General features: G+C 42.3%; 1 protein-coding gene across 24 annotated transcripts in view; it reads right to left on the reverse strand.

Annotated features, from left to right (window-relative positions):
- The window catches only part of TCF7L2 (transcription factor 7 like 2), a 181,034-nt gene that overhangs the window by 130,038 nt on the left and 25,332 nt on the right, over positions 1-25,664 (reverse strand). The window lies entirely within an intron of this gene.

Raw genomic sequence — 25,664 nt, forward strand, 5'->3', positions numbered from 1 at the left:
ACAGGCGGCACCGGAGCTTTCACACGCCTGCGCTAAGTGCCCTGGACCCCCCAGTGTCAAATGAATGTTTTAGGTTTTAGCCTTACCTGAGACTGGCAAGGAAGGGGAAAAAAAAACCACCAAAACAGTAGCTATTCGATGTTTGTTACAGCTGTCATTAAAAAAAAAAAAAAAAAAAAAAAAAAAGAGAGAGAGAGAAAAAAAAGGCTTTTTCTTAGTAGGGCAGGGGGGGTGGAAGGGGCTGCATCGACAGCTCCACTAGCCAGAGGCACTTTGCAAGGAGGAAAGTAGAACTCAAGATGTGGGCAGGCCTCAGGTTTCAGAGCCTCAGGGCACATCCAAGAGACACCGACTATTTACTGAACAGCCGGGAAAGCAAAGGCTCCAATCTTACAACATTTTATAATCTTATTGTGGACACTTATATTTTATAAGTTCTCGAGGTTGAAAAGACTGGGGCGGGGAGGGACACATCAAACCGTGTTAGCTGTCTGGTGGGGTTTTGAGAGGCGTTTTTGTTTTTTAAAGATGAGGTAGGATGACTGCATACAAGGGTAATCATAAATGAAGCAAGTAAGGATCAATGAGCTCCCTTTCATAGCAATAGCTTATTTATTTATTTTAAAAATCACGACACAGCATTTCTGTTCTATTTCCAAGTCAAATTTGTTCTAGGTGGAATCAGAAGAAAAAAAAACAGGTTCCTAAACATATTTTTGAGAGCATGAATAGACTGATGAGCATTTGCACAGGGCAGTAAGTTGAAGACAGTGTTTCTGCGTGCCACACAGCTAAACTGGTAACCTCGGGAGGGACCCTTCATCTCAAGAGACCTGCACACGAAAGGTCATTACAGTGCACCCTACTCCCACTAAGGAGCTTACCTCTCACATGTAACATCAGGCTTTTTAAGCAAGGTGCAGTGATACAATAGCTGCTAATCTACTGAAAATTATTACTCTTTTCCTCCTGCTCCCCCAAAAGCAACACCGGGATTTGCAACATATGGTTTGTTACCTCAAGGGCAGGGGGAACTCAAACTGCCTTGCCCTTCCAGCTTCCCCAGTGATCTCTCCTGGGGAAGGTTTCCAGTGACAGCTATCAGCATAGCCCAAGTATTGTAGAAAAATTCCTTTGACTGTGTACTGATTTAATGAGAATAAATAGTTGCATTCTGTTAAAAAAAAAAAAAAGGAGAAATAATTATTTATCCACCAAGCAGGAAGAGAACAGCAAAGGAAGAATGCAGGACCTCAGTGCAATCTTTTACCACCTCCTCCATCGGTCCAGAAAAAGGCAGGCAGCTCCTGCAAGACATGCTTCAGGCTGTCATTCTGTGAAGCTGGATGTTTTGCCATCACTTCTGAACGACAATTGGCTCAAAAATTATCACGCCTCACTGTCCCTGTAGAAAGAGCCCTGTGGTCTCATCCAGTGGGGTCATTACCCGCCGGAGCATTCCACATTTCCTCGAGAGGGCACGAATGTCCTGAACTCCCACACACTTCAGAGCAGTTAATTCACTCAACAGGGCGAAGTATTCAGGTCAGGATTTTTCCAAGAAGACGTAAAGACTCGGGTGCCTGACTGGCTTTGCTCCTCTGTGAATCCCATCTCTTGAACCGGTGAGTGATTTAAGACCTACATTGAAGCTTCGCTCAAAAGATACAAAATTTGCAAAAATACAGCGACTAATACTTTTTCCTACGTAAATTTATAAAAGCCCAAATTGTATTGGACGAAGTGCTTTCACTCTCCGAGTAATTTTAAACCTTCTTGCTGAGTTTATTAAGGCCATTAACTTTTCTCCTGATCTGAGTCTCCTATTTTGTTTCAGGATTAAGAAGAATACATCTCTCTCTGGGGACTGTCCTTGGTGCATACCTCTCATACAGATGTGTCTGAAAACAAATGGGAGTCATTTGGTTTTACTTCACTATAGAATTTAAACACATCAGTCATTCCACGTACATACACACCAAATCACACTGCAGATAAACCCATATCCTACCAGTCCCTCATAATGATGCTTTAAACTTGTAAATACAATACGCCAGGCCAACTCATACACAAGTGTCAAGCACCTTGATGAAGCTACTGGAGTCCTCAGCGCCTTGCCTCTCAGAAACCCTTGATTCCAATATTACCACCAATACAAAATTATTAATGACTTTGAGTATCCTGCATTATCCAGTAGCTTCCATCTCATACCCCAGACCATGTAGAAAAGGTCCTGCCTGTGCACCATCATGCAAAAAATCACACAAAATTCCCCACCTTCCATGTTATTTGCAGTATATTAAAGGGGAAAGCAAAGGCAAAAAAAAAAAAAAAAATAATCAAAGCAACCCCACACACACACGGAGAATAGAGGCCATCAAAATAGCTGAAGATGGCAATGGAAAAATGGATGGAGCAGCCATTTGCCCACACACATCACAAGCATTTCAAACAGAAATGGGAAGGGAATTTAAAACAACTATCTGTCATGGAGAAGTCCATACTATCCATACGCTTGGGCAGGGAGTGGTTAGAGATCTATTTATTTATTATCAAAAGAAGGGGGAAGATAATTGTTCGCTAACGGACTTTAGCTTAATCATGTCAAAAATGGAGAAAACCCAGAAATGACAAAGCACAGGCAAGCTGCAGGACAGGGCTGCAAGGGTGCATACATGGCCACCACCAGCTGTCGGGACCACCGAGTAAAGCAGCTCCCTGCACCAACCATCCCGCTTCTTTCTCCTTTGCAGGCAGCAGAAAGAAAAAAAAAAAAAAAAAAGGTAGCAAAATAAAACTACAAGCCTGCCCTCTGGTAGGGCCTAGATTAATTGTGAATGCAAATGAAGCCCTTCTGCAGCACTCGGGTCCATTTCCAGGGAAATGCGTGCACTCGCCTCTGTTTACTCCGGCTCCAGCAATGCAGCACAACCTTCAGTCAAGCTATTAACTTGAACGTTGAACTTCACAGCGCTGGCTGTCTTTCTCAGCCATTCTTTTGATGTTACCTCCAAAGCAAAAGATCAAAGACTTTGAGTGTGGTGAGGGGAAGTCCCAGGCTCTTAGCCTACCAGCCTGTGATATATGTTAAAATCCTGGCCAAAAGAGAGAGCGAAGGGAAAAAGAAAGGAAAAGCCAGCAAAGAAAGCATCCTAGCAGAGCAGTGACACGAGGAAGCGGTGCAGCAAAATCCACACGCTGCGTCTACCTGGGTTCACGACCCCAGAAATGGGGTTGTTTCTCCGTCGCTGCATTTTCTGGCAGTACCGGATTGCTCCCTAAAATCAGCAGCCCCCCCCATCACCCCTTCTGCCCCACAGCCGCACCTTGCATGCTGCCCAGAGAGAACAGCAGGCACGTGCCAGCAGCACACTGCTAACGAGAAAAGCATCCCCGGCCGCTACGCCGTGCGAACCCACAGGCTTTGCAGGATGGGGAGAGACAACACAGGACCAGGGCTCTGCGAGACACTGAATTTCCACGTCCGCCGCAGGCTCCTGGGCCATCCTGAATGAGTCACACGAAAATAAACCCTTCGCCTCAGCCTTCCTGCTTGTAAAAAAAAGGGATAATATTGCCCTGCCAGGATAACAGCCTATTCTTCCTTGTGGGGCCCCGAGAGGCGGCAGTGCTAAAGGCCACGCTGCTATCTGCAGGGGTCCAAGTCCACACACCTCCTCACGTGTCACCACGCCCCGGGCAGGAGGGGAAGCCCACGGCCACTGCACATCCCGGGGGACAGGCAGCTCCCACATCCCCGGGTGGGCGCAGGGGCTGCCGAAGAAGGGGCTGCGTGGGGACAAGGTGGCTTCTGCCACATCTCACCATCGTCTCCCTGGAGCAGATCTGGATGCCTTTGGGAAGGCTGGTCCTGCAGGAAAACATCTAGAAAGTAATCAATTTTCCCCTCCCTCAGCCTGGTGGTTTGATTTTTTTTTTTTTTTTTCACTTGAGGGCTTGGGGTTTTTTGTTTTGTTTTTTTTGTATTACTTTTAATTTAGCCATTGTTTTGAAGGGGACAGGAAGTGGGTGATTTTATATATATATATATACATATATATATATATACATATATATATATACACATATATATATATATACACACACATATATATATATATATATATATATATATATATATATATATATATATATATATATAAAACCTTTTTTTAATTTTAAGATTCTGTCCAACCATTTTCCCTTTCCTGAGCCTTTTTTGGGGTTTATTTGTATTCCCATAATACACAACATCATTCCAGATTTAGACAGTGACACTTGGTTGACATGGTCAAAAGTGGATCCAGTGCAGCCTGTCTGCCAAACCAAGCCCCTCATCCATCAGCTGAAGTCCTTTTACTGCAGGGTCATGAAGGAATCACGGACTGTTTTTCATTCCTTTCTACCAATGTCCCTCCTAACTCTAGAAACCAAAACCCTCTTATGCTTGTCAGCTCCTCCTCTTCCCCACCCCCGTGAATTCAGCTCTTGGCATTCACCAGCATAAGAAGCCATGGGATTCAAAACAGAAATTCTTCAAAACAGAATTCATGGCATTAAGCAGTAAGTAGGATATTCTGATTTTATTGTACTTTACTTACTCCTACTTAGCTCTAATCCTCACTCCCTAGACAGGGGCTCGCTCTCGCTGTCAGCGAAGTCGATAGGAATTTGGCTATTGACTTCAATGGAAGTGGAATCAGATCCTCACATCTGTTGCACAGGGCAAGCAACATGCAGAGCAAAAAAGAAATAGGTGGAGAGAGGAGGAAAAAAAAAAAAAAAAAAAAAGAAAAAGAGGGGAGAAACCTCAACACTGAATTGTGAAATGATAAATGAGCTTGGATCAGCATTGGAAGTAATGGACACAGGGGAGCTCTGAATCTGCAAGCCCCAGGTAACATCACCAATTCCTTCTTTCTTAAAAAGGCAATTCAAACAACTATAGGAAGGGGAGAAAGGAAAAAAAAATATCCCACAACAAAAAATAACCCTCCAGTCACAATTTCTAAGACAAAAGGACCAGACATCCTCTCAGTAAAGCTTTTTCAGGACGAGGAATCCCTCAGCTCCCTTCCAGCCCTCCTCTCCCCGGGGATTTGGAGCACAAGGCGAGCAGACCAGCAGGCACATGCAGAAGATGGAGCCGATGGAGCAGTATGAGAAGTCAAGTACTAGTTGCTGCTCCACAGCGTGAGAAGGATCCAAAATAAACAAGCCCTAGATCTGGAACGTGATCCTGCCCTGCGTCACAGCCCCGCGATAATGCACCAGGAGTCAGGATTTCTTGGCATGAACCACACTATCAGCAATAAACAAGCCAGTTTTCTAGAGCTACAAGGGATGCAAAGGGAGTTGGGGAGGGAAGGAGAAAAAGGAAAAAAAAAAAAAAAAAAAAAAAAGGCAAAATTACCTGTGTATCAGCCAAAAAACTACATAAAATAAGTATGCAAAAAAGCAACTGACAAAACTGGGATGGAAAGAAAGAAAATGAGATACCGAAACAAATCTTATATGCCTCCTATCTGTGAAGATGCCAGTCAAGAATTGGGCATCCTGGCAGAATAGTTTCTCCCTGTGATAAATGAAGGGCAGCAATGGTAGTTTATAAAGGGACAGCCCCAAGATTCAAATTCTGCACCTAAATCTCCTTAATATCCCCATGAATTCCAAAATCCTCAAACAAAATTAAAAATAAGTAAATATGTAACAATCTAGCTGGCTCTCCAAAATTCCTCAAGTCTATTTGCTCTCTGCACTCCATGGCAGTCAGAACAGCTATGCTCCCCTCCATTTATACTCCATTTCAAGTTGTGGTTTTTACTATGTGCAATGCATTCACCATGCCAGAAAACTCACTTAGCTTGGAAAAAGCCAAAAAGAGACTGATAAAAAGGCAGGGACAGTATTTTCCTAAAAAGTAAAGACAACATTTGTGTTCAGGCAGGAGCTAACATAGTGCCTATAGTCTCCGATCCACCCCAGCAACTTAAGCACCTGCTTAACTTTTAAGCTGAAGCAGCCCTGTGGGTTGCAGAGCATTTCAAGTCACACACTAGATCAGTGCCCGAGCAGTGCTGGCCGAGTCCCTAGCATTTATTGACTGCACATATGGCAGGAAGAGCTTTAAAGCTGCACAGCAAGTGGCCTTTAAAACTATCAGACCTGCAAAGAGAAATCAATACAATTTGCTTCTAACTACCCAGTCTTCAAGTTGGGTTTTTATTCCTGACCCACCTTCTCATTCCCCCATCCCACCTGATCCAAGATGCCCCAGATGCTTGGGTATTGGCACAGAGGGAAAGCCCAGGTCAGAGCAGAGGGATGTGATGGGAACCGGAGGAGACTGTCACATACTGCTCGCTCTAACACGCTGTAAAAGTCACCTCCTGCAACACACAGAAATTCTCAGAAAATTAAATCCCTTATAATCCCATTTAGCAGAAACAAGGTAGAACAGTATGCTGGTGCTTAAGACATTTTAGTCTTTAAGAAGGTACATTTTGTTTTAACACCAAAAAAAAAAAAAAAACCACACCACCACACCACTACACAAACCCACCCTGCTCCTCTTGAAAAGAGCTTGAATGGAAGAAATTTTAAACCCAAGCCAAATTTCTAAGTGAAGGCATTTTTTGTTTGCTGGGCTTTTTTAAAGAAGCTACAGAGAATAAACCCTTAAATATTTTTACCCTTCCCAAATGTGTTTACAGCAGCCCATATACGTGCTATAGTTCATATGTACAAATAAATGTGCTGAGCTAATATTAAAACAACAATCAACTGCAGTAAGACTTAGAAACATCTTCTACAAGAATATACAAACACAAGCAAAATAAAACATATGCACCTTACCAAATTAAGAGCTGCTAATTGTGTTTACAACTTCTTTACCACTGGGAAATGCTATCTGTGGTCCAGCAGTCCACTTTCCCCTCTCTCCCACAGCAAATGACCTGCCAACTAAGTACCAGCTTTATGCTCAAGTTGGTCAACTAGGTTTTTGCTTAACCCACAGGCATTTTTCCTATTTCAAAGTTTCTATTAACTCCCTACTGATGTACCCTAAAAGAAGTTTTAAGGGCTTGGAAGCACATAAATAAAATAGACTTTTCTGGACCAGCACAGCCGAATGAAAGCCTTTCACCTGCAGTGGTGGTGATAAAAATTTTAGATGCAGCCGCACACATGGCCCCTCCATAGACTTAAGACTGCTGAATGGCTGGAAATTGCAGCTATCTCCTGGCCACTGAGCTGCCTCAGTTACACCAAGGCAAGCATCAGGACAGGACCTGGGGTTTGGGTTGGGTGCTCTGGGACTGGGTTTTCTTCTCTATGTTTTTTTATTTTTGACTGTAGCAAAGCTCTCTTTAGCTGTAAGGCTGAAAAAAGCTGCTAGCCTGTACAGTGATGATAAGAAACCTGGAAGAGGAGAGGGAGATGGCAAGGAAGAAAATGTGGGAGGAGGGAGTGTGACTTGATGTGAAACCCTGAAGCAAAAAAATAAAGGTTTGCTTCAAAGCTAATGCTGTGTACTAAACCTCCTGCCCCTGTTTGCTCTGTGAGGCACACGCCTGGCTAGAGACAGGCTGTGCCTGCAAGGTGGGAACTCTCCGAAGAGCGACCAGAGAGTTTGCTGGTTTACTGACAAAGTTCAAGCCACTAAAATATGGATGAGTGCAAAACTGACCCATCCTCCATGGTGTCACATCAGCAAACTCTGTCAGAGCTGGTTATTTGTCCCTTTCTAGCTCACTACCACTAACTTTGCACCATAAAAGTTGATAAAACCGGATGAAAAAAAAATTCAACACACCTCTATTATTACTTTTTTTCCTTCTTTAGGCCCAAAGTGCTCTCCCCATCTAAATGAAACTCCCACTGTGAGGAAGTGTCTAGCAGCAGATTCTGTTTAAGAACTTACTAGAGGCTCAGGTCATGGCTCTCATGAAACATTCACCAATTAATTCTTTCCATAATGTTCATTTGTCAAAAGAACCATCAGTCATACTTTCTCCTAATACAGCTTTCTGCTTCAGCCCCCACATCAGATGTTAAACCGAGAGCATTTTAGATACTGCCTGGTCTACAGAGCCACAATAAATCAAACATTTCCCAGATGCTTGAATGAAATGAATACATAGATCCATTTAAAGCATACTGATGTTAATGTAAGGGAACCTTGCAGATAATCCCAAATTTTCTAATTCCTTAAGTTTTCCACCCATGCAACAGGATGAAAATCCCCATCCCTGAGACCACTCCTTTAGCAGAGCATCCTCAGAGCAGCCTTCACTCAGCTGTGGGTACCAGCGGGTAAATTTTGTTCTGTTCTTGATCAGTAATCCTAAACAAACCTGTACCTTGTTGGTACCAGCATGTTTTATTCTGCCTTTTCTCAGGCCCACTCTTTTGTCGCATTTCAAGTAGTTTTCCTATCTTCCAGAGCCCAACCATGACTGAACCTCCCTGGGCAAACACAAGCTCTGGTTCAGAAGCCCTGCGGTCATGAAACACTGGGCAGTGACCACCACTGTCATCACTACCGACAGCAGTGAGAAACAGGGGCAGAAAAGCTACCAAAGGCATTGTGTATCTTCTTCATACAGAAAGGATGTTTTCCCTCATGAAAGAGATGTTGATATACTGAGCAACATACAGATTTCATAAAGGGAAAAGGATGCCGATCTCAAAAAAAACCCTGATATTCTCCACACCCCTTATTACAGACGTGAGGCCATTTCCACTTCAGTTCTGCTCATGTGGGATTTATCGTAACATTTCACATGCAAAAATCCCAGTGAAAGAAGGACTTATGAAGAGACAAGAAAAAACATACCATATCCTTGGCAGCTTAAGATCTACTTTGCTAACACCCACTAAATATTGTCATCAAACCTGCCCCATAGCCTCTCGTGAAGAAGAAAACCCTTCCCTACCATTTCCCAGGCAGACATTCAGAGCCCCAGAGCAACACAGCGCAGGCCTTTTATTCCTGCTCTGCACATACAGTAGGTCTTAACATTCATGGCAGAAACACTGTTTGTTTGTTGTTACAACTTGTGCATATATTTACAGAAGACAAACTAAACAATTTAAGACTATTATCAGGGGATAAATCAATTGGCAGCAGACACTCTGGAAAGCAACATAAAAGTTAGTTATTCTGGAGTAAAAAACTAAGAAAGAGAAAGCTTTCTTTGCACTCACTGCCTCATCAGCTTTAAGCGCATTTCCTCAAATCACATGGTTGCCCACAGCCACCATCAACTGGTTTCAATTTTGATTCAGTTCTATGATTTTAATTCCTCCCTTCCAATAATGGTCAAAATTACTGGCAGAAGCAACGCCAATCGTAAAACAATCCCACAAAAATCTAGCCTAATTTACTCCAATCACTGCATTTTGACAGATACCTCATATTTATTTAACACCATTCAGGCACCTGGTAAATGCCAAGGTTATTTACAAATAGTGCCAATAGATGCAAATATACCTGGCCAGGAACCATCAGGTACAGGCCATCCAGATACAGATTCAGCACATAAATATACAGGCAGCAAATATACCAGAGCCCCCTGTCTTGAAAACACTTTCCTTAGTGAGCTGATGGCTGTTACTGGCTCTCTGCAGCATCACAACTATACCCCCAAAGACGTGAAGAGCTATCCTATAAGCAAGTGACACCAAATCCAAGAAAGACCCATATTGCTGGTAGCCAGGTTAAGAATAAAGAAAAATGTTTTGTTGGACCCTTGCTCAGAGTAGTCAATATCAAATCTAAAAATATAATTTAACTAGACCAAGTCTCTCTTCTTCGCAGTATGAAACCACAAGCATTCCAGTCAAAAAGGCTAACGATGTGGTAATGATGCCCCCTCATATGCTTGACTCTACCCCAGTATGTAGAAATCAAAACTCTCCAAACTTATTCAAATATAAAGATACAGCTCATGGGCTGCTCTGCTGAATTTGGTAAAGCAACAATGCAGTTATCACCCCCTGAACCAAACCCTACCCAGTGTGTGTATGGGTAGCAGGGAGAAGTGGGATCAACCTGGTGATCAACCTTGTGCTTGTGCACTTGGAGTTACTAAAATGAAATGTGTGAGCAGATGGGATTTTGGAAATGTGGGAGCAAATGCTTCTTCTTTGACCTAGGCATGGATTTAACTCAACTGTCAACGTCACCTGGGTTGCTGGAAGCTGAAAAAGTTTGAGTTCTTTACCTAGCCGGAGAAAGAGGTCAGGCCCAGCCAGGTAGATCAGCCGACCTGTCAAAGCCTTTCCTCCTCATCCTCTCAACATTTCCATACTCAAAAGACAGCTGTAGTAACTTTTCATTGACAGTCCTCCTTTTATGCTCATTTTTAATCTCATGATGAAAAGCCAGGAATGGAAGACTTGGAAGATCTTTTAACATTAAAAAAACCCTATGCAGTACTTTGGTTTAATTTTTTAAAAACATTTCTTCCTGCGTGATCTCCTTCTCCAGTCATACTTTGATACTGCTTTGCACCCATCCAGCAACCTGCCCTCCACAGCACTCTCTAAACAGAGACCTATTTAAAGGCCATCCCTGTGAGGACAGCGCACTCAACACGTTTTGCATATGGGCATTTTGCATATGGGCAGGACAGGGGGGAGGGAGTTTGAGTGATTTGCTCCAAAAATGAAAACGGGAAGTTTGTGGCAGAGCTGGAAATAGATCCCACATCGCAACTCTCTGTCACATGCATGACCCCACGCCGCCCCCAGCCTGTCTCCGATGGTGGGGTGATGCTCTGCAGTGCTGCAAAGGCCACCCCATTGCCCCATGAGGCTCCAAGCAGGAGCAGAGGTCCCGACAGCAGGCAGATCTGGGGACCCACCAGGGTAGGCAGCACGTCGGCAGCGAGGGTGACACCCAGCAGCCACGGGATCCGTGATGACAAACGAGCAAAGTCTTAGGTCTACGTCCTGCAGAGGAGGCAGCACTGCAGCCACCCTGGGCACGGCAGGCTGTCCCCGCTCTAGCATAACTTCCCCACCACTTGCTATTCTGGGATATTGTCCTGCTTTCTGAGGCTGGGAGAAAAATAGCCTCAAGTACAGCAGCCCCATTCAGCACCGCTTCCCCTCTCCTCCTCGCTCAGGTCACGAACGTAACAGGTCAGGTCACACAAAACGCTAATATTAGCAGCTAACAGGGCCATTTTTAAACTTCTAAATTAAACTAAATTTGCTAGGACAGGCAGGTCATTCACTCAAGTTATCCCTGGGTTTACTCCTTTTTTTAGTTATTGAAATGACCCACAGCAGTGTAGCCCCAGCACAAAGCCCAGCCAGCACAAAAAAGTGGGATGCTGGCCGGAAGGAGCAGGGAACACAACACCTTTTCATGCACCACCTTGCTCTCCATCCCAACCCACGTTCTCTTCCCATCATGTAACTGCCCTTTCTCCCCAGCGTTTTGGGGTAGAGAGACGGCACCTTGGATAAAGCTGCTTCATAGTGGGAAGGCAGCTGGGGGCCTTGCCGTGCTCAACAGCACACCCAGTCTCTTGGGCACAACTCCCCCAGACCCCACATCGTGACACCTGGACCCCTGGGGATGGGGAGAGACATGCTGGGGCAACAGGACCATTGTTCAGAGACGGGGACACTAAAAATATTCTTCTGGATGAATACTCCTGGATGACTGAGAAAACCAAAGGGAAGAAGCCAATAGTCTGCTGAAGGTATATTTGCCCATACACTTTGACAATAACGGGTGTAGGAAAAATTAAAGCAGACAGAAATCCCACATTACCAGAGACTAGTTCACAGTGAAAGGACATGCCTTTCTCCCACAGATGGCGTTTAGTTTTCTGTGGGTTGCTTCATTCAACAGCAGCTCAACACAAAGAAAAGGGAATTAAACCCCTTAAGCACAAGGCAAAGGTATAAGCAAATGCTCCTAAGAAGCATTTCAGGGGAGAGAAATACAAACTTCTCTAATTTAGATCCCCTAAAATTATGTGCATGGGATTTCCAACACCCTACCCCTTGGTTCTATTTTCAACTGCAACTAAACTTCTCTAGAACTGCTCAAGGATGACATGGCTTTTTTTTGCTTTGTTTTGTGTTGTTTTTTTTCAATAAGATTAATCATCTTCATTTAAAAATACTAACAGAGGTCACTGGGAGGAAAGAACTGGACTTGAATTAAGCACACTCAGTTTTCTCTCTTCCAAGACTTGAGAGCAGTTATGAAAAATACACTTTAAATGAGAAACAGATTCACTGCTGGGAAGTTGAAGAGAAGGTGGGCAGTGTGGGGAATAGGTTATTTCAAACCTCCAGGGGAAACCCTTAGCAGAAAGCCAAGAGCCAGGAGCTGTGGCTTCGCAGCGGTGGGTTTCTGGCTGAGCTGTGGTCCCCGGAGCCAAGTCCTGGCAGACCCAGGCACAGGGGCTGGGGGGGACACTGCAACCACCACAGCCTACATCGAGGCCAAGACCCAGCGAGCCCCAGGTGTTTTGGCAGCCATACCCCCCCCAGATCCTCCCCAAGACCCTGCCCCAGGGGTACATGCACATTAGCCGTGCTGGGGGGCGGCTGCAGACACTGCTGTCCTTGATGGCAGAGCAGTAGAAAGAAGAGTCTCACTCTTTTTTTTTCCTCCCTTCTTAATAGCTTGCTGCTTCACAAAGCCCTTAGTCACACTTGATTTTTCCAGTTCCTTTTGCACAAAACGCAGCATAATAACAAAATAAAACGGGGATACAGAGAACAATGAGTTCAACAGATTAATGGACAGGCACAGCCATCTTCAGCTTTTATAGCCATCAGCCCTGAAGAGCACTCCCTTCCCTGAAGCCTTTGAAATGAGCCTCAGCAGTCCTTGGACCTTGCAGGCAGCTACTGACAAACACGCACCTTCCTTTCTCAACTAAACCCTGAAGATGCATCTTCTGGCCATGCACACGTCAATCTTATCATCATTATTAAAGTTTTATTGGCACAACAATGCAAACTCCGAGCACAATGCATTAACCTTGTAAAAATAACTGAGAGAAGCCAGGTAATGGAAAGAGCAGGGGAAAGCTTTTTCATCTCTCTCTCCCTGAAGGTGGGGGAGGGGGGGAGATGCCCGCAGATCTCTCAGCAGTGCTGAGTCATCACAAAAGGGATTTCCAATCTCTACCTTCACCCCTCAAAAACCACCCACAACTTCTTGAAGGTACCTTGAAAAGTACTGTCCTCCAACCCAACCCATTGACTGAAATCCCTTCCCCTAAAAGACAAACCGATTCTGTTCTACTACAGCATATTCAAAAAGAGGAAGGGGGGAAAAAAAAATACTACAATGTCCAGGAAAGTAGGAAAGGTTATACTCAACAGACAAGGACTCCTATTTTCACCATAGCAACAAGCCTATTTATAATATGGCCTACCTGCATCAAAGAGCAGCCACAAGAAGCTAAATGCAAGTCTAGTGGTACATTCAAGCACTAAGATGAAGAAGCAGCTCACATAAGCATGTCAATGAAACGCTTCCAATTACATTACATGCACAATTATTAGCATTTACTCTGAAGCTCCTCTCTTGTTTTTTTGGGTATTTTTTACCCAGGTAAAAGTAGGAGGGATAGGGAGGGGGGGTGGCATTAGGAAAGGTCCAGGTGCAGGGGAGGATCAAAAGCAGGAAATCCCAGTGACTTGGCTTTTAAAAGGGGAGACTTCACCGAGAGGCGTCACAGGAGGGGATTGCTAACTAGGATGGGAATAGGAAGTTACTCTCTAGTTGTTAGTCTGATTTTAAATAGAGTGGAAAATATACAACAACCAGTGTTGTAGTCCTCAGTTTGGCAACAGAGAGTAGATACAGTCTTCACACCTCAAACATCTGATTACACCTCCCCATATTTGGGAGAGAAAAATAACCAGCTACTGGAAATGATTATCACACTAATAATCGTATTCCCAAAGTAATTCTCAGGTGAGAGAACACACCTGCATCCATCTCCAGGAGTACAAACTAATTTAAGGACAGCCATAACTCATACGGAAGGACTCAGCCGGATCATCACTCAATTCTATCATCTAGTGATACAAGTGGCATCCTGACTGACCTGTCTCGGTATGATGAACACTATTTAAAAAAAAAAAAAAAGTTATGCTAAGCCACTCTAAGAATCCCATATTCAGTCTGCAAGCACCTGTCTGCTGCCGCTTCTTTTTAAGTCCCTACATGGAAGAGCAGCTGCTCGAAGAACGGCTGGCTTTTAAAAGAAGTAGAGGGAAGATCTTAAAAAAAACTCTTTATCTGCAAGAGGAGTGGCAGTCATTTCACTTGTTCAGGTAGGAGACTGAGTAGAATTGCTTGGTGGCTGGGAAGTGGACTAGAACAAAAAGACTCAAACAGCCAGATGGTACATAAAAGGAACTTAAGCCATCTATTTCTGGTATTTAAAATATATATGGAAGCCTTTCTTAAGCAAGAACCTGAACAGGTCAGAGCAGAGCTCTGACACATGGACCAGAAACAGGCAAGCCCATGTCAGATTCTCCCATTGCAAAGGTGTGCACCACAACTGCCACTAGTAGCATGCACCTGAGTGGGGTTCAGAGAGCTCAAGCTACCCACCACTGAACGAACAACTTCACATTCACTCCATGCAATGAAAGAAATGCAGAACTGAGGTGAGCTACCTCTGGCTGAAGCCTTGGTAGTGTATTTTTCTATGTTTTTTGTCATGCTCCTACCTTGACTGTAGAAATGAGCACCTTAAGAATCAGTTCTGGAATTAATTAAACCAAATTCATACAAACTCTTGTGCAACTGCTAAAATCAGGCCATATTTCCACGATGTTTATCACACATCTGCATTACCAGATCATCCAGCATCTATCCAGTTAGGGTGTGGGCACTCAATTATGTTCTTGTCAAATTAACAAGAAACCATGGTATAGAGTTTATGTCAGTGGCAGGAAGCCAGCTGATACCTGATCTGGCATGAAGTCTGCCAGGACGCTGAGGTTCCAAAAGGTTTTAAAAACCAGAAACTGGTAGGGAGGTTTTATACTAGTTCAATGCTTTGCTTCCTGAGGCTGCAGAAACCTGGCTCCCTATTACCTGATTAGCTAGTCTGTTGAGCCAAAAATTCAGTTTAGCATTAGCTATACTGTCATTTCCAGCTCTACACACATTAAGACAACAATATAGACCACTGACTTAAAGTGTAGAGAGAGTTGGACTGGGTTGAATATGCTGATTTCTAAATCGCACCTTTATGTAAACACATGCTACTTTGTGCCTAGATCACTAGAACATTTGAATGCAGTTGCTCCTATTGTACAGATGGGGAAACTGAGACAAACAGCAATTAAAGGAGATGCCTGAGGTCATGTCTTAGGTCTAGCAATCAGCAGCGGAATCTGGATTCGCAACTCCTACTTGTATTTTTTAACCACTAAACCACGATCATTCCCAGTTCAAATACAGTTTCAAGTTCAAGGATTCACACAAAAAGCATGAGCAGACTTGGTTAGACATATATGCAGGCTGCAACGGTTCTCAAAACATAAATAACCTTGTAAAAAAATCTAACTTTAAAAAAAAAAAAAAAGTATCACCGCAGTACAGTCTTAGCTGCAGCCTGAATATTTTTCCACCAAAGAAGCAAAGTAAATACAACAACAGTGACATCTAAGTACACAGGCCGATTACAGCTTTACTTTCAAAAGAGCTTTGATTGATCTTTTTTGATAGACCTGAAATAAATTAAACTAGATTGACTCACTTGAGAATGGACTGTAATCCTTTAGTCAGATCCCGGAGAACTCAAACCAAACCAGCTGTTAATTTAGGCTTTATAAGATAAAGCATGAGAAATCCAACCTGATGTACCCCAGAGCAACGGCTTACATCATCTCTGCAAGCAATCAACTTGCTGCTTCTTTTAGGAACTAATCAGTGCTCTCTACCATGTGGGTGCCAAACTTGTTTTCCACCCCTCCAGCAGACTCTGCAGCCAAAGTAGGAGGGAGAAAGAAAGAGCAAGGGACAAGAGGGTGTAATTTAAAAGATTCAGCTGTTGACTTTATGAAACACACTGAACAGGCTGTCCCAACATTGAGAGAGGGGGGAAAAAAAAAAAAAAAAACACACACCAACCCACTTACAATAACCATTTCAATTCAAACAATTGCTGGATCTGAGCTGGGAATAAACTGCCCAAATCAACATTCACAACTCAGAAGGGGAAGCAGAGGGGAGGGAAGCAGAGCACCCAACCCATCTGAGGACCCAGATACAGACAGACCAGGATAGGGTCAGTTATAGCCTTACATGAAACAACAAAGTAGGCAAAATAAAAGTTGGGCTTTTTCTGCTCTCCCAATCCAGTAATAAAAATATGCCTATCAATTAGCTCTGTAACATCACTGTTCTGATGGGATTCTTGTTTGGTTTTTTTATTTTGTTGGGTTTTAAGACTTCCAGAATTATCTCGTACTCGTATCTGAGATTCAGTCTGCAAAAAACATTGCTTCCTGGAATGCTCTGTTTGCTGAACCTAAGGGGATCACACTGGAAATCCAATTCAAGGAATTGTGGTACTTTCAAACTGGTTTTGTCTAGCAAGGAAAAGACAGCAATGAGGTTTTTCAGGTGAAGCCAGCAGAAACTGATCCTTACAATAACATCAATAGAATACATATGTGTGTGTGTTATAAAAAGGGACAGGCAACAGGCAGGAACACTGCTCTGAAATCATTCATAGAAGGAGCTAACACAATTCAAAGGAGGGGAAAAAAAAAAATCAGCTTAAGAAAAGATATGACTTCTAGTCATAAATCCTATCTGAAGGGAAAACACAGAGGTAACTCTTAGTCGAAGTCTGAATTGCACCAGAGACCCACTAAGCCCTTGGCAATAACACCTCCAACAAGAAGGAGACTTACTCCCACAAGACGATGGAGTGCCCTAGCCAGGTACTTCTGGGAGGGAGCACAATGCCATCTGTGTTAAACACGTGAAAGCTCTTCTCCCAGGGAAAGCCACAGCTCTGCAGAAGATGAATCTGAGGATTACGCCAGGTGCTCACGGTGGCATTTGCAGCCTCCATGTCAAGAGGACTACTCTTGAGGCAGCTTTGTAGAGGGTTAGGAGGGGACGAAGGGAGAAGAAAGGAAAAGGAAAAGCACTGCAAATATCACGGGGCTTGAGCAAATCAGATCAGCTAAAAAACTAGTCTGGGAGAAAACAATCAACCAGTAGTTCCAGTAAGCTTTGTTTTACTGCAGTTAAATTAAATACCTTTTAGTGGACTCCAAGCTGGGTGTTCATTGATTAAGACGATAGTTAGCTCTTCCAGTTACCTAAGGGGACATGGCAGGTCTTCTTCAGATCTGTAATCCTGTCTTATGTTCCTATTCCTTGAGGTAACAATGTTGCGCAGAAACATCAAGCTATTACCAAATGCAGTACCTGGATACATTTTTCAGCGTTGAGAGTATAACTGAATACCGCAAAACTCCTTTCTAGTGCCTACTGACCATCCCCAGCAGCCCTGTTCAGCATAGATCAGAAACTAAGTTACAACTCGGGTCTGGTCAGCAGTGCTCCACCAAGGAAATCATGGGCAAGGAGAGGAGACTAAATGCCTTAAGATACTTTTGGAGACTACCCAGGAATAACAGAGGTGGCCTCGGATGCAAGTTTACACTATGCAGTTTTATCCAGGAAAACAAGTAGATACAAGTAAACAGCATTGCCTCACACATGTCCCAGAGGCTCTGCATACTTCAAACATGCAAGTACTCAGTCAACTTCTCGGCACTAACAGACTCCAGCTGTGTGGTGGCTTCAGGCTTTCCCAGCCCCCTGCCCTGTCCCTCACCAGCTGAAGAAAGCAACACCACCAGGCAGGGCAGGGGCACACACTATTTGACCATTAAGGAGGTGGTCCCGTCTTTGACAACTGTAAATCTCCATGTGGTAAATGGAAGTGAGAGCCAGTATTCAGCTCACTAACATCTAGGTCTCTCCACATCAGCTCCTTTCAAGAATAAAATCAACTCAGCCTCTTTATGTCTCTCCTTCTCCATCTGTAAAATACAACCAGTACCCACCTCAGGCTGTCCCCTCAAGGACGTTGGCCGGCTCTTGGGACTTTAACCAGGTAAAGATGGGAAGGTGCCTGGCTCTCCATGCTATCTTTTACCTGCTCAGTTTTTCTTACTTTAATCAAGCTCCAAGTATTACCAAGCTCCAACAGATAATTTTAAAATCTTAGCTCAATTTTATATATATCAAACAGCCAGCAAACACGAAGTATGAAGGGGGGAAGGAGAAGGATGGCTGAGGCAGACACAATACATAACTTGGCTCCATTCACTGTTTTGTGTAACTTCCTGCATAACTGAAGTAAGATCCAGCAAACACTCCCAGAGAAAATAATAAATAACCAGTAGAGTAGGGAAGAGAGGGATGTCTCCACATACTTTTTCTTCATCTATCCACAAACTATTCCTTCTGATCATCTTTGACATGGATATGCATCTAGCACAGCATGAAACCAACAGCTTGAAATACAGCTGCAGGACTACACAGTGTCTCCTCTCCGCACCCATTCCTCACATGTGGGGGAACATCTAACAAAGCCCAAACCCTGGGACAGGTTCATAAAGCTGTTAGGCCTTGAGCTAAACAGAGTCAACTTCTATCTTCAATTAGGAAGGGCATAACTCTCTCTTGTTCCACCCCAGAATTAGCATGAGCCTTTTTGATTTAAGATTTATTTCCTTGAGATTCTGGGGCTTAGAGAAGGGGGGGGAAGAAAAAAAAAAAAAAAAAAAAAAGAAAAGAAAAGATTCACCATCTCCTTAGGAGACAAAGGCACATCCACACAGACATATTTTACATCTTATTTCTAGGGAATCTGACCTTCTATTCAGAGACATGTAATCTAAGTAGGACCTTGCTTACTGCACAGGGAAGCACTTTGAAATAAATAAATAACAGAAGTAAAGAAAGAAAAAGGATGTTTTTTTCCTCTTATCCCAGAGCAACAAAAATCTAAGAAATTACTTCATAAAATATTATTAATTAATCTAAGTAACAAGACTGCTACTGTTGCCTTTGTAGAAACCAGATTTGTTCACAAAATCAGAGTTTGGATGCATGGTTTATAACTACATTAAGTTTGCAATCCAGAGTGGCCGACAACTTCATATTAGTGACAGATCACAAAATCATGACTCCTTCACACAGTACCATCCAGCATTTGAGACATTGCTGCATTATACAGATTGGCACAGGCAGTACGTTGTGCAAGACAGGTTGCAAAAAAGTTTGATGCAAACTTTATACCCTTTTATTTGTCTAAGAGCAGTGCCCAAAGGCACCACCAGAGAACAGAGTCCTTTTGTACGAGGTACTGTACAAACAAGAGAGTGAGAAAGACTGACTCTGCCCAAAAAACAGACAAGAGTGAAAAAGGGAGGCACTGAAAAGGGAAACTGTTTAAATGAGACACATGTGAAATGCAACATAGATGCTGAGTAACATGTTGCCTCTGAGTGGGTAGCAAACTGAGAACTAGGTAAATCAGAAACCCAGTTTCCTGGATCTCCTCCCCAAAGACTGATCCAGATCCCAGTTAAAACAAGGGTCCCTGAGCAAGCATCCCCAGAACTTCCTACAATGTAACCAAGTACTTCCATACACCAAAGCTCCAGCCTTCCCAAGCCTGGTGACTATGAAATAACAAGAGAAACAAATGAGCTGGCTTTGTTCTGCTGGAAAGTTGGGTCCCTCCCCTTGCCGGGGGAATTGAACTCCAGTTTCTAGTACTGACGGATAAAGCATCAGGTTTCAGAAATCATGGCCCTTTTAGCTACAGGAAGAGCTGCCGGCAGCTGAGACATAAAAATTGCTCATCTCAGGCTTGTGGTTGGAGTTAGCATTTGGGGGTATTTCCACAGACAAACAGATAAGGAGGGAATGCTTCCCTGGCAGATTTATTAATCTGTAAATGCTGGCTGAAGACATGGAGCTGTTTGGAACAGTGGAGTTCCAGGGAGACGGATTAGCAGAAGTGTAGATGGAGGTGGCCATGGGTGCATAATGCTAATTAAATATAGTCTGCAATTTATAAAATGGGTTTGTATATATAAAGCTACATTTCTCAGCACTAATCACAAAAGATCAAGTAAAATCCCCTTCTACAGCACACAGGGGGTTATACACTTATTAATTGGAAAGAACCATCAGAAGGTGTTTACTGTGCTTATAAACTGTACCCCCACTCTCGTGAAAGCAATGCTACGTCACCGCCAGACTACAGTCCTGATGCCCACAGAGCACAGAAAGCTGTAAAATGAAAATAAAATCTTCAAGCAGGAGAGAATTCCTTGAAATCAAAAGAAACAGGCATACAGCAAAACAGTATAAAACGGGCAACAAATTTCCTCGTCTTGCTGCCACTAATTTCATGCCTATCAATAAGACGAATCATTCTGTTGCTCGTTTTCTGTGTAGTCTTTTGTTTTCCAACCCCAAGAAGATAAATTATGTCACAGTATAGCCTCCACCACTCCAACCCCCAGGCCCCAACTATACATGGGCCACCTCGATCACTCCAGCATGTTTTCAAGAAATCACACGTCCTTTCTAGAATTATACATGATTTGCTGGACATAATTCATTGTGCACTAGATATAAAAAGCCTCCTTTACTTTTCAGAAAGATGTCAAGCAGAAGCCAAAACCTTCTAAAAGGTGTTTATGGTCACATCACTGGTTAAACTAGAAAGCACCATCACTTCTTTATTAAACATCACAAATAATGAACTGATAGCTTCAGTCCTCAATACAATATTATTATCAAGAGTTTGATGAAGTTAGAGAGATATACAGTGAAACACTCTCCTTCAAAAGTTAGTCTACCGTTAAGAAGGGTGCTGCACAGTATATGAAGGGGTGGAGAGAAGTAGTGACTGAATCAAGTACATCAGATCCAGCTTCTGCTTTCTTTTGGATGCAAAAATCTTTTATCACTACTGACTTTCCTAGGGTTATTGACTGGAGCAAACAGAATTGCCATTTCTCAATTTTATCATGTGTCTGACAGTATTTGATGTTTCTTAAATAGTGTAAGATCTTAGGAGCATGATGCTAGGAAAAAAAAAAAAAAAAAAAATTAGCTTTCACCTTCAAGAAGAGGCTTCCACTGCTCTCAAACACATGAAAAACACAAGAGTTTTCATGCTTGGCAAATTTAAAAAGCACCAATTCCTTACTTTCCAAACCTGCATTCGTCAAACTTCAGCTAATTAAGTCAAGGCTCATGGTTTTCTTTTCTTTCTTCCGCATGTACTTTGTATAGGCGATACAAAGCAAAAGCATTACTGAAAGTAAATAACATTCAAAGAGCCTCGTGTATTAAAACTTAAATAATTTCTTTAATTCTTTTTTTTAAATTCTTTAAAAATCATAATTATGTCCTGATTCAGTAAGATATTAAACATGTACAGAATTCTGAGAGAAACAGTTCTTTCACCAATGTCAGACTCCTCAAGAGTCTTAAAGTCAGACCTGTCCTTAGGTAGCTTTCCTGAAAGGGAGATATTCTGTCTCCATCCAGTTCATGTCATGGTCAAGGGGAGGAATGTTACCCTACAGTAATTCTCAAGCACTTTTTTTACTTATCTAGCTAGCATGGGACTTGCAAACAGCAAAATTAAGAACTCTAGAAGTTAGTCTGAACTTTGTTGATAAAAACCACAAAACCAAGAACTCAACTGCAAAGTAGGCTAAAGAGCACAAACTCAGAGATAAAAAGCCACTCTCACTGTAAATAACAATGATAACAGAACCACTAAAGCAGAAATCAAAACCCTATGTACTTTGCATGTGGTTTTTGACAGCAAACCAATTCATTTGGTTCCCCTCAATTCACACACCAATGCAACCAATATTTTGCATACGGATTGGAAAAAAACAAAACAAAAACCAACAAAACAACAAAAACACACAACCCATAACATAATACAGACTCCAATCACTCTAACCACAGAATAGCACACAAAAACATAAGTCAATAAAGAATATTTGTAAATACCTTCAAGCATGATATATGCAAAAAGTTGCCTTATGATATTCATGGTATCTAGCTTGAACTTTTCCCCAAGAAAACGAAGCATCAGGTTTCCAACAAGCCTACCCCAGCAGTACTGACCACCCTGTATGGTTATAACATGTTTTTCTTTTATACTTTAAAATATACCATTTACCAAAAAAGTCAGAAGAAGGGAAAATACTAAATATGAAAAGCAAATGAAAGTAGATACTGTTAGAACTATTTGCTATTCTATTTCCTGGCATGTTTTGCTATTATTTTTTTTCTTTTGCATTTCTGTTTGTTTCCTGTTAGGAAAAAAACCCCAACAAATAATCATAGCATCACACATTTCCAGATAGACTTTGAAGTTCACACATTATTGAGGTAGAATTCACAGCCCTGTTGCTGAGATTTGGTTACAGGCAGCTCTATAAAAGCTGAATTGATAGGGAAATAGTTCATCACCTTTAAAAATAAACATATTATATTGTTATAAAAATGGTAGCTTAATGTCTAAAAATTACAATAGGTTGGCCAACACAGCAAGATCTACAATCTGCTCCAAAACAGCTCTTAGAAATGTTAGAATCTGTTTAAACTCCAAGACCAATATCAAGGACAAGAATTTTGTGAGCACATTCTCTTACAGGATTGTAAGTGCAACAAGCTGAGTCCTTGGTGCTGTATATGGACATGGCCCAAGTCTTACGTATTAATTTTTTGTAATTTTTGGTTGGACCATAGAGTGCTGCAGCAGGAATAAACTATGGCGGCGGGGGGGGAGGGGGGGGGGGGCGGAAATCTTCAGTAAAACTACATTTTAAAAACTCAAAATATTCAGTAGGTCACAGCCCTATTGACTTGGAGTGGAATTCTCCACAAGATTGCTAGAATCAATACAATTTTTGCTTGAACTTTAAGAGTAAAGGAAAAAAAAAAAATGTCCATGTGGTCAGGGAAAAACAAAGCCTGAAATGTGTCATGCAATCTGGCTTCTCATGGCTACCCCATTCCAAATGCTTCTGAGAACATGGAACCACAATGCCATAATGAAAATTCTTTCACATACATAATTATTGAATACAATCAGCATCTGGTAGGAGAGAAAAGAAAGAGAAGTCCAAATACACAGCTCCCATCCTGACAAACTGTCATCTAGTATAATCAATCAGCAGCTTATGTTTTTACATACAATTTTGTTAGGAAGTCAAAAGGAAAAAAAAAGTGACTTGCAGGGGAAGGGAATATTTAAAAAGAAAAAAGAAAAAAGAAAAAAAAACAACAAAACAAAAACGACAACACAAAAAATACTGCCGTTCTTTTATTTTATCTTATTTACTTTAACCCCGCTCCCCCCAATGTCCTTTAGTCCTTTCCACCTCAAGACAGCACGTTTTCCAAAATTCAGAGAATATGACCTTCTGCTTTAGGCTAAATATTAAGTAAGCAGTGTTACTCCTATTTCATAGATAGGCAAACTGAGACAGAGACAACCAGCCTAAAGGACATAGGATTATCTGTAATATTCCAAGAGCCAGCTCAACCCTCTGGGTTCAACAACTTCTGCATCCCTCCTCCCATTTTAAACAACACCATGTCCAATGTCCTTATCAGCTGAACAATGTGTCTTAAGGGGAAGTCCCAGGATATGTATTATGTCCCTGTAATATGCACATTCAATATGATCTATACTCTCCAAATTAAGAGTGAATCCTATGTCAACATCTAGGATCCCATGATAGTCACCTCATTCAGTGACCTTTTAATTAAGCATAAACCAAACATTCCCATGCCATGCACACACATCTCAAGACATCAAAAGGCCCTCAATTCCTCTTGTTTGCACTGCAAGTTGAAAAAAAAAAAAAAAAAAAAGAAAGAAATAAAAACAATTTTATAATTAAATAAAAGTATTAAGCAATTCTAAAGCACAGCAGCTGGCGGGCCAGTTTTTTGGACTTAAAAAGGAATGACCCACAAGGGGGGGAAAAAAAACACACACGCACTCACACACACAGAGTGGTTCACTGGGCAATCCAGACACATTCTCGAAGGCAGACATTGTGGGAGATGAAGTTACTAGGCATGAAAAACAGTTGCTAAGTCTGAATATTTGGTTATTCTCAGAGCAGGGATTAGAAGAGGAAGTGTTGACAATGTAAGAGTAGCTACCATGAAGTCCCCAGAGCTTTTTAGTTGTCCCTGCTGATCCCACAGCGAGGGGAGGGGTGAGTGACGGGCTCGCCCACAGTGACAGTGCCAGAAACAAGCTGGTGTGACACTCACGGCATGTTATACATTGTCATTTTAATGCAGGTTCTTCCAGGCTCTCCAGAAGGACCCACCTACACAGAACCTCTTAAGTAATACTGGTATACCTAGATGTCACAGCTCACAGTGAATTACACTGCTCCTTTTACCATTACCGTGTAGCTACATCCAAGAAAAGGAATGAAACACCTTTTTGCCAGCAAGCACTATGTCCTCATGATGCAATGGAGACATACATTAGACCTAAGGCCTTCTAAACAACTTGGAGCTAGATCTCTTTGATCCCCTTAAAGCAAGCCTTTCTCCAACTTGTTCTCACTGAAGCTAAATGGACTTTCAGGGCAAGACAGGAACAAGGTCTACCTGCCTTCCCAAAAAGGCTGATGGATCTCTCTTCATTATGATAAAGTGCTATTAATTCAGAGTTCCAAGTACAGAAATAAATTTGTTCAAAAATATTTTTAATAGCTTAAATTTAATAAAATGAATCTTTAAATTTATCAAAGTGAAACCATACCTTCCAAAATTATATATGCTTTGAAGTATAGATGATTGAAAATGAAGACCACCTCTTTTCCCTGTACTTTATTTAAAACACTGCAGAATCACTTGTTACTGCAGAGAGCTTTCACGTATACCAGAAATTAGGAATTACTAGATTTCCTAAATTTTACATATAGGCAGCTGGCTATTTCACTCCAGCTTTAGCAGCCTCTACAAATGTCACAAAATGACTATCTGACCTCAGTAGCCAAACTTGGTCACCCACGCCTTGGGACAGGATCCCTTCTCTGTGTTAAGTTGCTACCAGGAGTTGCGAGAGTAGAGCAGAGCAGAGCACTGTGACAATGAGAGGGAGGCAAGCAGATGCACAGCGAGGCACACACAGGCAAAGAGGAATGCAAGTAAGAATACTGCTTCTTTATTCACTACTTTAAGTTTTGTGGAAAGGGCCTTAAATAAGTAACACAAGAAAAGATTATTTTTTTTGTCCAAAATGAGACAGAACATGTGCATGTGGGTTAGCTTTGCTGGAACCCGATGAAGACCACAAACAACAGAGTCAAGTACACTCATTGTTCAACTCCTCCGTCTTGCCAAAGCAATTCCTTCGTGAGATTGTTCGCTTGTATCTTCCTCGGCATTTGACAACTGCCTAGCGCACACATTTTAGGTATTAAACCAGTAAATAAGCAGTGACAGCTTCTTAGGCCATTATTGCACAACATCCACATCCTCTGGAATACGTCAATCAATCTGCCTGCACAACGCTGTGCTTAATTTTCTTTTAAAATACAGAAAG

The sequence above is a fragment of the Tyto alba genome, unplaced genomic scaffold (assembly GCF_018691265.1).
Source record: "Tyto alba isolate M040663 unplaced genomic scaffold, T.alba_DEE_v4.0 Super-Scaffold_1, whole genome shotgun sequence".
Lineage (NCBI taxonomy): Eukaryota > Metazoa > Chordata > Aves > Strigiformes > Tytonidae > Tyto > Tyto alba.